Source organism: Spermophilus citellus (genome assembly GCF_964194105.1).
Source record: "Spermophilus citellus genome assembly, chromosome: 2".
NCBI classification, from domain to species: Eukaryota; Metazoa; Chordata; class Mammalia; order Rodentia; family Sciuridae; genus Spermophilus; species Spermophilus citellus.
Window position 1 is genome coordinate 236,493,320 of NC_138183.1, and position 13,500 is coordinate 236,506,819.

Sequence of the window (13,500 nt, forward strand, 5' to 3'; positions counted from 1 at the left end):
TCAAGAGCACAGTTTTAGCTACACACAGTGGCACAGTGGCGGCCTGTAATTCCAGCGGCTTGGGAGGCTGAAGCAGGAGGATCTCGAGTTCAAAGCCAGCTTCACAAGAGAGAGAGAGAGGTTTTGGGACTGGCCCCATAAGTTCTCCTTCCCCCTTCTGTGGGTTTCTTCAGCACCTGATTCTCAAATGTCCCTCACTTACCGTCCTTTTGGGCCTTTCTCCCAAGTGCCTGACGGAGGGACCCTGCATTGTTATCTCTCACCAGCACTGGGGGGCACTGGCACCCAGCGGGGTTGCTGAAGGGACAGGAGGAGGGTGGCCACTCCCCAAGACATGGCATCCAGGAAGTAAGGACCAGGAGCCAGTGTGGCCTCTGCAGGGCTGGAGGAGCCTGAGACACAGCCACCTGGACACTTGGCTGCAGGGTGTGAGGGCAGGAAGCTCGGGAAGGTCCCCACCTCTGCCTGGCTCGCTGCAGGTCCCCCCACAGCACTGGCCCAGCAGCCACGCAGCAGAGGGGGAAGAGGAGCGCCCTGGAATTTGGCACTGTCCAGCTGTCACTTGGAGAAGCTGTTCTGGGGGACAGTTGGAATTCAATTTCCATACACAAATGAGGCTTGGGCTCACTGCCCCTGAGTCTGCAGGGGGGACGTGGGGCGGGTGCTTCCTGCCTGCTCATCCCCCCAGAAAAACCAGTGCAGACCCAGCGCCCGCAGCGCGCCCGCCACCACTCTTGGGGGAGAAAGAAATGACATTTTCCCTTTACATTGGAAATGCTTAAAAGTCCCAAGAATAGATTTATAGGAATATTTTAACCTTTTCTTTGATCCTTGAAATGTCATTGTTCTGTGGGCTGAATCGCCAACTGTGACCTTTTCCAGCAACTGCGGGGTGGGGAGCCCTGCCGGCTCTTTGAAAGGAGCTTCTCCGCTTCTCCCGAAGCTTCCCGGTGCCCTGCCCCCACCCTAGCAGAGCTGTGCAGGAGCCAGGAGAAGCCAGCGGCCAGGAGCGCAGCCCTCCCCGCCCACAGCCCGAGCCCAGTGTGGGACCCTCACTCACTCCGTGGCCTGGGGTCAGGGACTTCCTCCCACGAGCCCTCAGTTCCCTGTAAAATGCAGAAAACACTGTGGCACCTACTTCACAAAGAGTTGCTGCAAGGATTAAATGAGGTGGTGGCCCGAGATTCAATGGCTGCGGGTACCAAGCATTTATTCCTAACCTGCAGGTCCACAGGGGGACACAGTTTCAATGACCTAGCTTAGGTTCTGCTGGGCGGCCCTGCTTGGGGCTGCAGGCAGGTCTGGGTCTCCTCTGTGTGTGCTCCTGGTGGGGACCAGGAGGCAGAGGCCCACTGGCTTCAGGGTGGAGCCACAGGAGTGTAAGGATCCATGGAAAATCCCACCATCTCCTGGGGCCTTGGAGCTGGGCCAGCAGCCCTGCCACCCACCTCCTGGGGCCTAACCAAATCTCACCACGGAGCCCACGGTAATGGCCAGGGATAAAGATGCAGCCTGGGGGGGGGAGCTCAGTGACCCAGCCACCAAGGCAGGTAGCCCTGGCACCAGGCCTGGCGTGTGACAGAAACTCAGAATGTTAATTCCTCTCATACACATCCCATCCCTATTAGATTTCACAGCTCTGATTAATTAGTTATAGTTCATTATAATAGCATGAGCCCTTTTGGCTAAGAGTACAAACCTTTCTGCCCAACACACGGGGGATGGCGGGTATTACACTCCAGGGAATTCTCCAGATTAGGAAGAATTAAGCTTCTGGACTTTATTTTGATGGAAATGTTCCTGGAGGCCGGTTTGCGCCTCCCCACCTCCTTAAACAGAGACTTCCAAACGCCATTTAACCCACAGTGCCCAGGCCTCGGGCCGCTGTGATGAGCACCTGCTATGGCTCTCTGCCCACCTCCAGGGCCACTGAGACATGTGGCCCCTTTGCCCCTGCACCAGGCAGCCCACAGAGACAGTCCTCACCCCTCTGATATCGGTCCTCCACAATCAGCCTCTCCTGTCAGACAGGAAGGACCATGACTCAGGCTAGATCCACCACCCATCCCAAGTCATTCTGTCCCCTCTGTCATCACGGCTGATGGCAGCACCAGAGAAGTGGTCATTTTAATAGACTGCTGCAACAGTTCTCATCAAAGAGTTTCTGGAGCTTTAAGCAAGACGAGTAGTTGAAGAACTCTGAAAAGAGGTCCATCTAACGGGAATAGGAGGGACCCTCGCACGCAGCCTGGGGTCCGGTGACTGTCAGGGAGGCACACTGAAGCCCGGAAACCTCCCCCACCCCCATCCCGCTTCTCTGTCCCTTGCCCTCCTTCCCTCTCCGCGTCCCCTTCTCCTGATTCGGTTCATCTTTTCCCCTTTGAGTCTCATCCTGCCACCTCCCAACCTCCGCCTCTCTGTCCCCTGCGGCTCTAATGCGCAGGGAGGGACGTGAAGGACCACAGCTCAAGCGCACTCCGGGCCCCGGGCACGCACGTCCAGCTCCTCCTTGGCGGTCAAGTTTTTTGCCCCAGGCGAGACTTGGGGTCGCAGTTCTCGCGAGGCCTGGTTCCGGCGGGGGCGGCCCTCGCGGAGCTGTCCCGAGTGCTGAACCGGTTCCCGCTCCGGAGCTGGGGCCCCAGCGCTGGCACCTTTGCTCCCCCTGCCCGGGTGATCTGGGCGTCCTACGTGGGGAGCCTGCTCAGCCAGTCCCACGGGCTCCTGGTCATGCCAATGACAGGTGCCCATCCGCTCGGCTGGCCGGGACTTTTTGGAGGGTGTTGGCCCAGAACGTGTCCTAACAGTTGTCAGGGAGAATAACCTTCAGGCTCCCGCAGGTAACCCTTCTCTGCTGGGTCCTGACTTGGCCCCGCGGAGGGCGCTGGCTGATGAGGAACTCACCCTCAAGGGCCTGGCTGAAGGACACCTGGGACCTGCCCTCTACTCATCACTTGCTCGTCACAGAGCCCCGGGCAGACTCCAGCTCCACTTCTAGGCCTCGGTTTCCCCGCCTGTGCCCACCGGACAATGCACTCCATGGGACACCAACCAACTGGACAGCCCGGTGTTTTCTGACAGTGTGTCCCCGGCAGCGGGCGAGTGGGGTAGAGGGAAGGAGCTCTCCGCAAGGATCAGGAGCACTCGTTCTGTCACCCAAAGCTGAGTCATCCTACCCTGGTCCCGGGACCTCCCTGGTCTTCAACCTCCTCCTCTATCCACCTGGAAGGATAGCACTGCCCTCCGTGTCCTGGTATCATAGAGAGACTCGGGCAACACAGGGAAGCCCTCAATGAGGTGCTACTAACAACTACCCTCTTCAAGGAAACCGGGGGTGAGGACTGTCTCTGTGGATGCCGGGGGTTCATTCAAAATGGGTTCCATTTCCCAGCCAGAGGGCTTTGGCCAGCCAGCGCCAGACCCTTCATTCAGTAATTACTGAGAATCCCTGTAGGCTGAGCAGGGAACAGAAGTCAACAAGACAGACATGTCCTACCCTCAGGGAGCTCACGATCTAGCCAGGAAGATGGGCAAGTAGCAAGTCCCCAGTTACCTGGATGGTACGCTTTCCCAGGGTGTGACCACTGGGAAGAAAAGAGAGTGGGTGGAGAGGACAGAGGGGGACAGCAGGAGGTGGCTGGCGTGGGAACCCGAAGGCCAGTGCTGGCTTGTGTCCGGTGCGGTGTGTAAGGCGTGAGGTGGGAGGTGCTGGTTACAGGAGAGCACGCGGGAGGGGTGACAGCAGAGGTCACTAACTGCAAGCCAGAGGCTGGAGGGAGAGTGTTCCAGAAAAATAGCCTCGTGAGCCAGTGGCCAGGGCAGGTGGCTTCAGGAAGACTGCCCTGGTCCCAGGGTCAGCAGGGGAGGACAGACCCTTCCCTGGGGCAGAAAGGTCAACTAGGAGGAGGCTCCCAGAGGAGAAGTGGCCAAGGCTGGGACGTTGAGCAGAGGGAGAGGGAAGAGGGGGGTGTGGGCATGATGGAGGAGATCAAATCCAGAGCATGAGTGATTCCTTGAGCTGCAGAGGGCATGGGTGGGTTGAGAACAGCACTGTTGGAAATCTTCTAGAACTTGCAGCTCACTGTTTCTGGGCAGAGTTCTGTGAACAAAACCCTCCCTGGTCAATACTGACAGCCGTGTAGGTCAGCCACTGACCACAGAAACATCTGCTCATGTGGGATCATACCAAAGTCCCAGGCTGAACGCAGACACCTGGACCCAGGTAATTCCCAGCCCTCTGCCATCCCAGCACCTGAAAACCATAATCTAGAGCCCAGCACGACGTCAGCTGCAGCATTCACCCCCAAAGGGAAGACAGACTCTGGAGCAGGAATACTGGCCTGGTGGGGGATTGTCTTCACATGTTGGTGCCGCTATAATAAAATATCTGAGACAGGGTAATTTATAAAGAAAAGAAGTTTGTTTGGTGCCCAATTCTAGAGACTGGAAAGTTTAAGATCAAAACACTGGCAGGTTCAACTGTCGGGTGAGGCTGCACAATGGTACCTTGGTACTACACTCCCCAAATGGAAGAATGCTGTGTCCTCACCAGCAGAAAAGTGGGTGACCAAGGGAACCAAATGCCACATGAGGTCTCTTCATAGGGGCCTTCACCCAGTTCAGGAAGGAGGAGGCGTCCGCACTGACTGATCTTAAAAGGCCCAGCTCTTGACAGCATCACCATCTGCCATTAAATGGCAATGCCTGGATTTTGGAAGGGACACATTCAAATTTTAGCAGGGGCGGGATAGCTTCCTGCTGCCGTCCCCCGCCACCCCCCCCCCCCCCCCCGGCAGGGCCTGCTGGGCTGGGTCCATCTGCTTGGAATGAATGATTCAGGGACAAGAGGCTTTCCAAGGAGGCCACACAAACAGGTATCCCCAACCCCACACTTTTCTTACAAGCTTGGTCACCCTCCACCAAGAGGTGGGTCCGCATCACCTCCCCTTGACCTTGGACAGACTTTAAACCTTTTCAACCAGTAGGATGTGGCAGCAATGCCATGTGGCTTCTGGGCCTGGGTCCTGAAAGGCAGTCTGGCCTCTCTCTGGCTCTCTTCCTCGCAAGATGCCTGTCGCTGGGGCACAGGCGCCACGTTGTGAGGAGGCCCAGGCCACAGGTGGAGACCTCATGAGATAATTCCGGACATCAGCCTCAAGTAGATACCCACTGGCAGCCAGCACTAGCCACCAGACACGGGGTTTCGGACTCAAGCCCGTCTCCGAGCCTTCCAGCCAAACCACAGCCATCATGAAGCAGAGGCAAGACATCCTGCTGGGTCCTGTCTGAACTTCTGAACCCCAGAAACTGTGAAGAATAATAAATGATCACTGTTGCTTTAAGTCACTAGGTTTGGAGGCAGATTGTTACGCAGCAATCACTGGCTAATACAAGACCCACCAAAAGGGTCTTGGGGGAAATTCAGGAAGCCCAGGCCTTCCCCAAGGAGGGGCTTACCTCATATTGCTGTCATCTCGCCCTGACGTCCCGGTCACCATCGCCACCTCCACCGTGATCATTGGCTCAGCTCATGGGCAAGAGGTTGGGGTTCGACCCCCACAGCCCTCAGAGCTGAGGTCACTCTGTGCATCCCCCCATTCCACAGAGGAGGGAATTGAGACTTGCAGGGCTTTCGAGGTTCGCTCAGGGACACACAGAGGTGGCTCTAGAGTTACATGGATGCCTGGCTAGAGTGGTGGCCCACCTTCTCCCTTCTGCCACCCCCTCCTGCTGCACGCCACACGGCCCGAAAGGCAGCTTTGGTGCATTTGCCCCCTGAATCACCCCCAGGGCCCTGTGGGGTCGGCACTGTTATTAGCCCATTTTATGGAGAAAGAAACTGAGTCTGAGGGATATGAAGCTCACCCAAGGTGGTACAGTGGGGCAGGCCACTGCCAGTCTCCCCGCCCCCTGCTGGTCACCATCGCGCCGCCCAGCCCCCTTCCCTTAGCAAGGCTCAGGAGGTGAGGGTGACACCCGGATCCTCAGGGCGGCCTCTGCTCACTCCAGCCACGTGTTGTAGGCAGCCCCAGGACGCGAGGATGGCCCCGCGGCACACCGGGGACAGAGAGGAGCCGTGGCCCGGACAACCTTGGAATCCCAGTGTCCCCCACACAGTAAGTCCCCTGTGCCGTGTCCAGGCCCTTCCAGGAAAAGCAGCAGCCCAGGGGCTTTCCTGGCCCGGGCTGGGAGGCACCGCCGCAGATTTATCCCTCCGGAGGCCGGCGGCCGCTGTATTTCACCGTCAGGCCAACGGGGCCTCGTCCTCTGGAATTATATTTCTATCAAATATGCATTTGTCTGGTTTATGGGCTTCTGAAGACCTGGTCCCTGCATCCCGCCAGCCACAGGCTCGCCTGGCTGAGGGGACTCTTCCCTGTGCTTACGGCCCACGGCAGGCAGACGGCCACCCTCACCATCCCTCCCCTCCTACAGGGAGCGGCGAGGTCCTGGGGCCTCCTCGTCCACCACGCCAAGCAGCACACAGGCTGGAAGCCACCACAGTGGAGAAGGGCTACTGTCTTCCCAAGGCCGTGGGGCCTGCAGCGGGGGCCATGGGTGCCCACCCAGAGGGCCAGCTGTGACACCCGCGTCACTTCTCAGGATGGTCCCTGGCAGACGAGAACTGCCTCCCTCAGAGACAGCGGGGAGGGGAGCCCCCACCCACGGCAGGGAAGCCACAGCAGAGCCCGGCTGGGGTGCGGGCACGACGATGAGCCCTCTTGTCCCTGGTGGGACACTCAATGATGGCCCCCGGGACTGGGCTGAGGCCAGGTTGCTCCTGAGGCCACATCTTCTACCTCTGCCACCCCTGCTTCTGGCCTTCCTAGGAGCCCTCCCCCAATAAGCCACAGATGCCAGGTCACCATGTGAGCCTGGACTTCCGGAGACCCCACCCCAGGGCTCCTTACTCCAGAGCATTGACCCCCCCAAACTTCCCACTCGCTGCAGGAGAGTTTGAGGGGGTCCTCAGCACCTAGGCCCCGGGAGGCCCCCTGCAGGATGCCGGGGCCGCAGGACAGCGCCTCTGCCTCGCTGCCCGCCCCCAGACACAGCAATGAAGGTACAGGGACCTCAAGGTCATGGGGTCAGCCTGGGCAAGATCCAGGAACCCAGCCCGGGTCTGTCTGATCCCAGTCCCGGGTGCTCTCTGCCACCCAGGGACTCCCACGGGGTTTCCCAGGCCACGCTCCTTACCCACCAGGGCACCTGAAAGCCACCTCCTCCGGGTGGCCCTCCCTGTATCCCTGACAGACCTTGGTGGCTTCCTTCCAGCAGGACACATGCTTTGGCCCCCGGTTAGAGTCAGGGCTTCTCCACTCTCTCCCCGGCGGCCACAGAAAGCCAGGGAGAAGCCACGGACACTAGTTTAGAGCCACAGAGGAGCCAGGGAGCCACAGCCCATGGGAGGTAATGTCATTTTCCCTGACGGAGACAAAGCCCAAGCTCCCAAGGCCTGGCGGGAGGGGACACTCCTGGGGAGAGGGCCCCCGGGGCCTGGCTGGGCCCCGGTGGAGGGCTCTCTCTGGTTCCTCTTGCCATCGCCAGGCTCCTCCTTGGTGGCACTTCGGCCCCTCGTGACCAAACAGCCTTCCCACTCCCCCAGGCACCAGAGAGCTGGGCTTCCCCTCGAGGTCAGGAATGGTGACGGGGACAAACCAGAAGCCAGACTACTCCAGAGGGCATGTGACAGTCTTCAGCCCTCCGGTGCCACCTCAGAATTCTGCCCTGTCTGCCTGCTGCCACACCGTCATTTACTTAATGCGTTTCTTTAAGTTGACTTTAAAACAAAACAAAGCAGAACACCAATCAGGTTCCATTTGCTTGAGGTTCTTTTTTTTTAAATGGGGCGGTGGGGGGGGCTTGTTTTTGAGACAGGTCTTGCTTTATTGCTCAGGCTGACCTTGAACTTCTGGGGTCACATGACTCTTCAGCTCTCACCTTCCAAGTACCTGGAATTACTGATGCAAAAAGGGAAACTCTTAACCATTTTTTTCCCTTGAAGATGACACTGGGGATGATGGAGCCCAGGGCCTTTGCACGTGCAGGACAGGTGCTCTCCCACGGAGCCACACCCCAACCCCAGATGGGTTTGTTTTAAAAGGAAACTTTTCTCTCTCCTGCGTCAGAAAACCAGGATCGCTTTCCTCAAAAGCCCTGGAAGGCTGTGCTCTGCTCTGTTTATTAAAGCGGGGGATTAGCCAGGGCTGGGAAGGCGTTGAAGACACCCGGCCCCCACGGGAGGACTTTTTCTGCCCAGATCAGGTTTGAAAGCGACGTCCAAAGGAAGCACCGGACTCACTCACAGCTCAGAGAGTTTTGTGGCAACTGGAAGCACCTGAGGTCACCAGGGAGCCACCTGCATTGATGAACGCTGACCCGGGGGGTTCTGGTCAACAGGGTCTGAGTCTAGCCCGCTCAGCTCCAGCCTCAGCCCCCTGTGGGGTCACTTGTCCCTCCTGGGGACGCTGTAGTGTGCAGCCCTCTGCCCCATCCTGGGTCCAGCAGACCTTAGGGACCTGGGAATGCATGAAGAGTAAGGCTGGGGTGGGGATGGTGCGGAGGAAGGAGGGGAGTTTCTTAGGTGGGCAAAGAGGGCTTTCTTCGTGTTTGAATGGCAAGCTCCACCCTCAGCACCCTATTGTGGAAAAATCAGGCTTCATTGTAAAAACAATTGTGCTGAATTGAAAGCTGGGATTAAAATGGAGGCGTGATAGTGTGATGGCTAATACCTGGGGCTCTCCTGCCCAATCCAGGGGGAAGCTATTTAAGTCTGTCTGCCTGGGGGGGGGGGGGGGGGGGCTCTTGGCCAGGCAGCCCAGGCCTCCAAACCCCAGGACCTGTAGCCCCTGGGCAGGTCAACAGGGAGGAGCCCCGAGTGCAAACAAAGGCAGACTCTGGTCTGAGGGAGCATCTTTTTATTCTTATCTGAACACGCATTTATGGGAAAAGGCTCACAAATTCATACATTCTCAATCGCCCATAGTTGTAAATTTAGCAAATCCTCTCTATTTAAAACGATCCCGTAAGATTGGAACAGACGGGCCAGCATGGATCCCGGCCGCCCCCTCTCCCACTGACTAGGAAGCCTGCAGCCGTGGTCGGTGGCCTGTTCCTCAGACAGGGTTCTCCCTTCTCTGCACCCGAGTCTCCTGTAACCCTCAGCAGACCCTCTTCATTCCCATTTAACAGGGGCACAGAGAGGGTGGGTCAGCTGCCCGAGGTCACAGAGTAAGGAAGCTGTCAACACAGGACTTGATCCCGGATCTGATTCCAAAGTCCCCTCTCCTAACACCACAGTCCCCTGCCCCCTGAGAAACCACTCTGGGAGTCACAGCCACACGTGACTGGTGAGGAGGGGGAGGTCTATGTCCGCTCTTGGCCAGGATTGGGGCTGGAAATTCTAAGATGGAGTCTTTGTCCACCCAAACCCCCGGGTCATCTGCAGAAGGAGGGGCTGATTTCTAAACATATGTGAAGCCAGATGTTATGTCACAGAGAGGGTCCCCACGCTTCTGAGGAAGCCGGAGAAGAAAGAAGGGAAGGAGACAAAGAAAGGGGGCTGTGGGGAGGCCTGGGAGTGAGGGGCTCCGGCGGCCACGTGGGAAGGACGGCAGCAGCAAGGTGAACGGCAGAGGAACGGAGCTTGACCAGAGGTCAAGACCCCCGAGTCCACGACACGAATAAATAACTGAGTAAATAAATAGGGAGAGGTGGTGGCGCTTCCCTCCAGAAGACCAAGCCATCGGTGCAGAAGGAAGGAGGGAAGCAGGCCCCCCCCCCCGGCCCCCCACCCAGGACAAGGTCCTTAGAGGAGGCTAAAGTTAGTGGCCAAAGTTGAAGCAGCGCTGGGCAGTGTGCGGCCTCTCCCCAGCGGTGACCATTGGGGGAAATAACAGGTTTACAGTGGGGATTCCCAGCAGGCCCTGCCTGAGCCAGCGGGAAGGGCGGCCATCGCCAGTGACAGGTCACTAAGACCTAGCCACAGCCTGTGCCCCGGAGAGGAAGTCCCCAGAGCACATGACCCAACAGACTGGTGCAAACACGGAACAGACCCACTGAAGACCCCACTGAAGACCCCTCTACCGATGGCTGGCCAGCGGCTTGAGGACGTCAGGGTGGTGGGGAGGATGAGGACCCGGGCTGAGCAGAGCAGAGGGGACAGAGCAGGCAGCCACGCAGGACACGCGCCATGCGGTGTCCTGGGCTGGATCCTGAAGCAGGAGAAGGACTGTTGGGGCCGGGAGTTGAGTCAGGTCTGCAGTTAATGAGTCGCAGCTAGACTGACCCCTGCTGACCCCGGTGCGGGTCCTGCAGTCACGGGGTTTGACACGGTGGGAACTGTCTGGACTGTCCTTACCACTCCCCGCTAAGTCTAAAATCAACTCGAAAAAATTGTTTTAATGATGTGATAGGCTGAAGAATAGTCCCCAGAATATATGCACGTCCTGCTCCAGGGACCTGCGGCTGTCCTCTTCCACAGCAGGGGAACGGGCTTTGACCATACAGCCAACTAGAATCCTGAGGTGGCCCCGTGGCCTGCAGTGACAAAGTGGCCCTGAAGGCAACCACCTGCATCTCTAGAAGATGGAGGCCAAGGAAGACTAGGCACAGAGGGAAGGCAGGGTGGCCATGGAGACAGACGGGGGACGCGTCCGCCAGCCGAGGACAGCCAGCAGCCCACCCATCCCCTGCCCGGAGCTGGGAGAGGCGAGCCACCAAGCCCCCTCCCCCAGGCCTCTAGGCCCAGGGTCCTCGTGATTTCTGCCCAGTGGTGCTGACTTTGGCCTCCAAAACTGTGGAGGAATCAATCTGTTTTTTAAACCACTCAGTTTGTGGTAATTTGTTACAATGGCAATAAAAGAATGAAAAAAAAAAAAAAAAAAAAAAACCCTGACATCCTTGATACTTCAGTTCTCCATGGGAGAACTGTGTGACCCTTGACCTCTGGGGGAAGTTTCTGGGTACCTGCCCCAGAGCCTGCTGGGAACTGCCAGTCAGACACAATCCCCTCCAGAGGCTGCATTTCCTGTCCTCAGCTCCCAGGCTCAGTGAGCCTCAAGGTCTCCTCCTTCACACCCCTGGGATCCACCCAGCCTGAGGTCAAAGAGCACAGAGGCTCTGCCTGCTCCCCCCAAGCCAAAGAGTTCAGCCGTCCAGCAGCTGGGGGCCCCAGGGGGGCTGAGAGCCCTTCTGCTGGGATCTGGAGATGATGGGCAACATCTGGGGGTGCTGTTACAGCTGCAGCGCAGGGAGGCCAGAGGCAGGCTCAGGGAGGCCAGGGAGCAGAGGCCACGGGGGACTGCAGGGGTCAGATCCTGACGGCAGCCACCGATCAGCCCACGAGTTCCTTTCCACAGGGAGGGAGACCGGCCGTTCTGCCAGGGAGCTGGGAATCAAGAGATGCGGGTCCCATGTTGGGGTGGGGTTGTGCTTCGGGCCCTCACAGCTCTCCCAGGCCCGGACTCTCAGAGATTTCTAGAACCTTGACCACCAAATGGTCCGATTCCTCCTGCAACTTGAACCTTGAGCCCCCTGCCAAAGTGAGGCTCCACCTGGCCGGGGTCACAAGCTCACGGCTTAGGGTCAGGCAGGCACCTTGAAGTGCGGATGGGGCGGGCAGGGCAGCAGAACACACCCCCAAAGCCCTCCAGGGTCTTAATTTCAACACTGAGCCACGAAAGCACATCACAGCCCCCAGCCTGTGGCCCCCCAGCCTGTGGCCCCGAGGACGGGGTCAGTCCTGCCCTCACCCCCTCCACCCACTCACCCTTCCTCCTCCAGCCGAGCCCCCCTGTACCCCTGGCTGGTCCCTGTCCTTTCCCGGCTGCACAGGCAAGACCCTCCTTCCCCAGGGAGCCCTCTCCCTGTCCCTCCCTCAGGGTCTCCCTGGCCCAGGCTCCTGCCACCCCTTGCCCGTGGGCCCCCAGGCGTGGCGCCCTGTTAAGGGTGAGCTGCGGCCCATCTGACCTGCGGTGACTGTCTTCCCACCTTAGTCCATCAGCCCCAGGAAAGCTCCCTTCACAGGTTCACCTTTGACCCGGGTCCTGGATTTGCCCCCGGAGCCTTGTGAGCCTTGTCCGCACCGAGGTCCCCGCAGTGTCGGTGGTCTGGGATTGAAGCCCCCCAGCTTCCCGTCCCCACACCAAGGGCTACTGAATGCTCTCATTGTACATCAGGCAGCCACAGAGCTAAAGAGGACCTGGGTGCCCCCCGATGGAGCGAGCCCCTTCGCACACCTCAGGTGGGTTCTGTGTACCACAGACACTGAGACTCGGTGTGGAGAACATTAAAGCAGAAGCTCCTCCAAACAAGCAATTATAACAGCCGCACTGACAAATTGCTTTGTATATGTCAAGTGCTGTCCAATCCTCCTATCAGCTCCGAGAGGAAATGCTCTGTTCTTCTTATTTTACTCAGGGAGAGCTGCAGCCCAGAGAGGTCAAGAGACTTGGCCAGGTTCACACAGCTGTTAAGCATTGGAAGGTAACTGCTTCTAGTTCAAGGCGGACCTAGGAATCTAATACATGCGCAGTATACTAGACTCTGCTTACCTGCGCCCAGGTGCCGCTAAGCCTTGCTTGATTGAACTGCCCGTGTCTGGGGACCAAAGCCTCTTGGCCTCCCCTGGTCTCTGTGCCCCATCCACCCCAGGGACTCCACTTTCACCCCTGATCTGCTCCTGCCCAGGCTTCTCCCAGGTTTGCTCTGCGGTGGGGACTGAAAGTCACATTGGATTAAGACCCGCTGTGGCTGTCATCCGCGGGAGAGAGTGTGCCTTTCAGGAGGCCGGGAAGGGCCGGGATCTAATGGAGATTTGCTAATAAGATCCAAGTTGGTGAGCCTGGCATTCTATTAACACCAGGAGCGCGGCCGGCCTGTCCGTCTGCTGGAAAATTGCAAACACAATAGAAAAGTCGCTTATGAATATTAATGGGACTGGAAACGATGTCGAGAGAAACTGTTGATGTGATTGGGAGCTAGGGGCCTCCCTCCTGTTCCACTCCAGCTGCCCGGAGGGGGAGTCCGTGGGGTCGTCACAGGGAATGGGATGGACACAGCGGCCTGAAAGGGAGCCGCGGGCTGGCTGCAGGGCCGGGGACCCCTCCCCAGATCCACACGGGCCCGTCCAATGTCAGCCTGGGACCCGGTGTCTGAGGAGGAACGTGGGCCCCTCCTCTCAACTGCTGCAAGTTGAGCCTCTCTCCTGAACCGGGAGGATCCCAGCATGGGAGGCCATGGGCTCTGGATTCACAGTCACCAAAGGGAACTCTCTGAACAGCTGGGACCTGTTCAAAGGACCTGCAGTGAGCTCTGCTAGCGCCCGCCACCTTCCCAAACCTCCAGAGGTGCCGAGAGGCGACCCAGGGAACTTAGCAGCCAGTGGAGGCTAGGCTTGGGCAGAGGCCGAGGAGGCTAGGCGCTGAGATAGAATCCAAAGGTCAGTGAGCCCCTGCCCCTGCCCCGCCAGGAACTTAGTCATCTGGGGGACGCTGGCAGTCC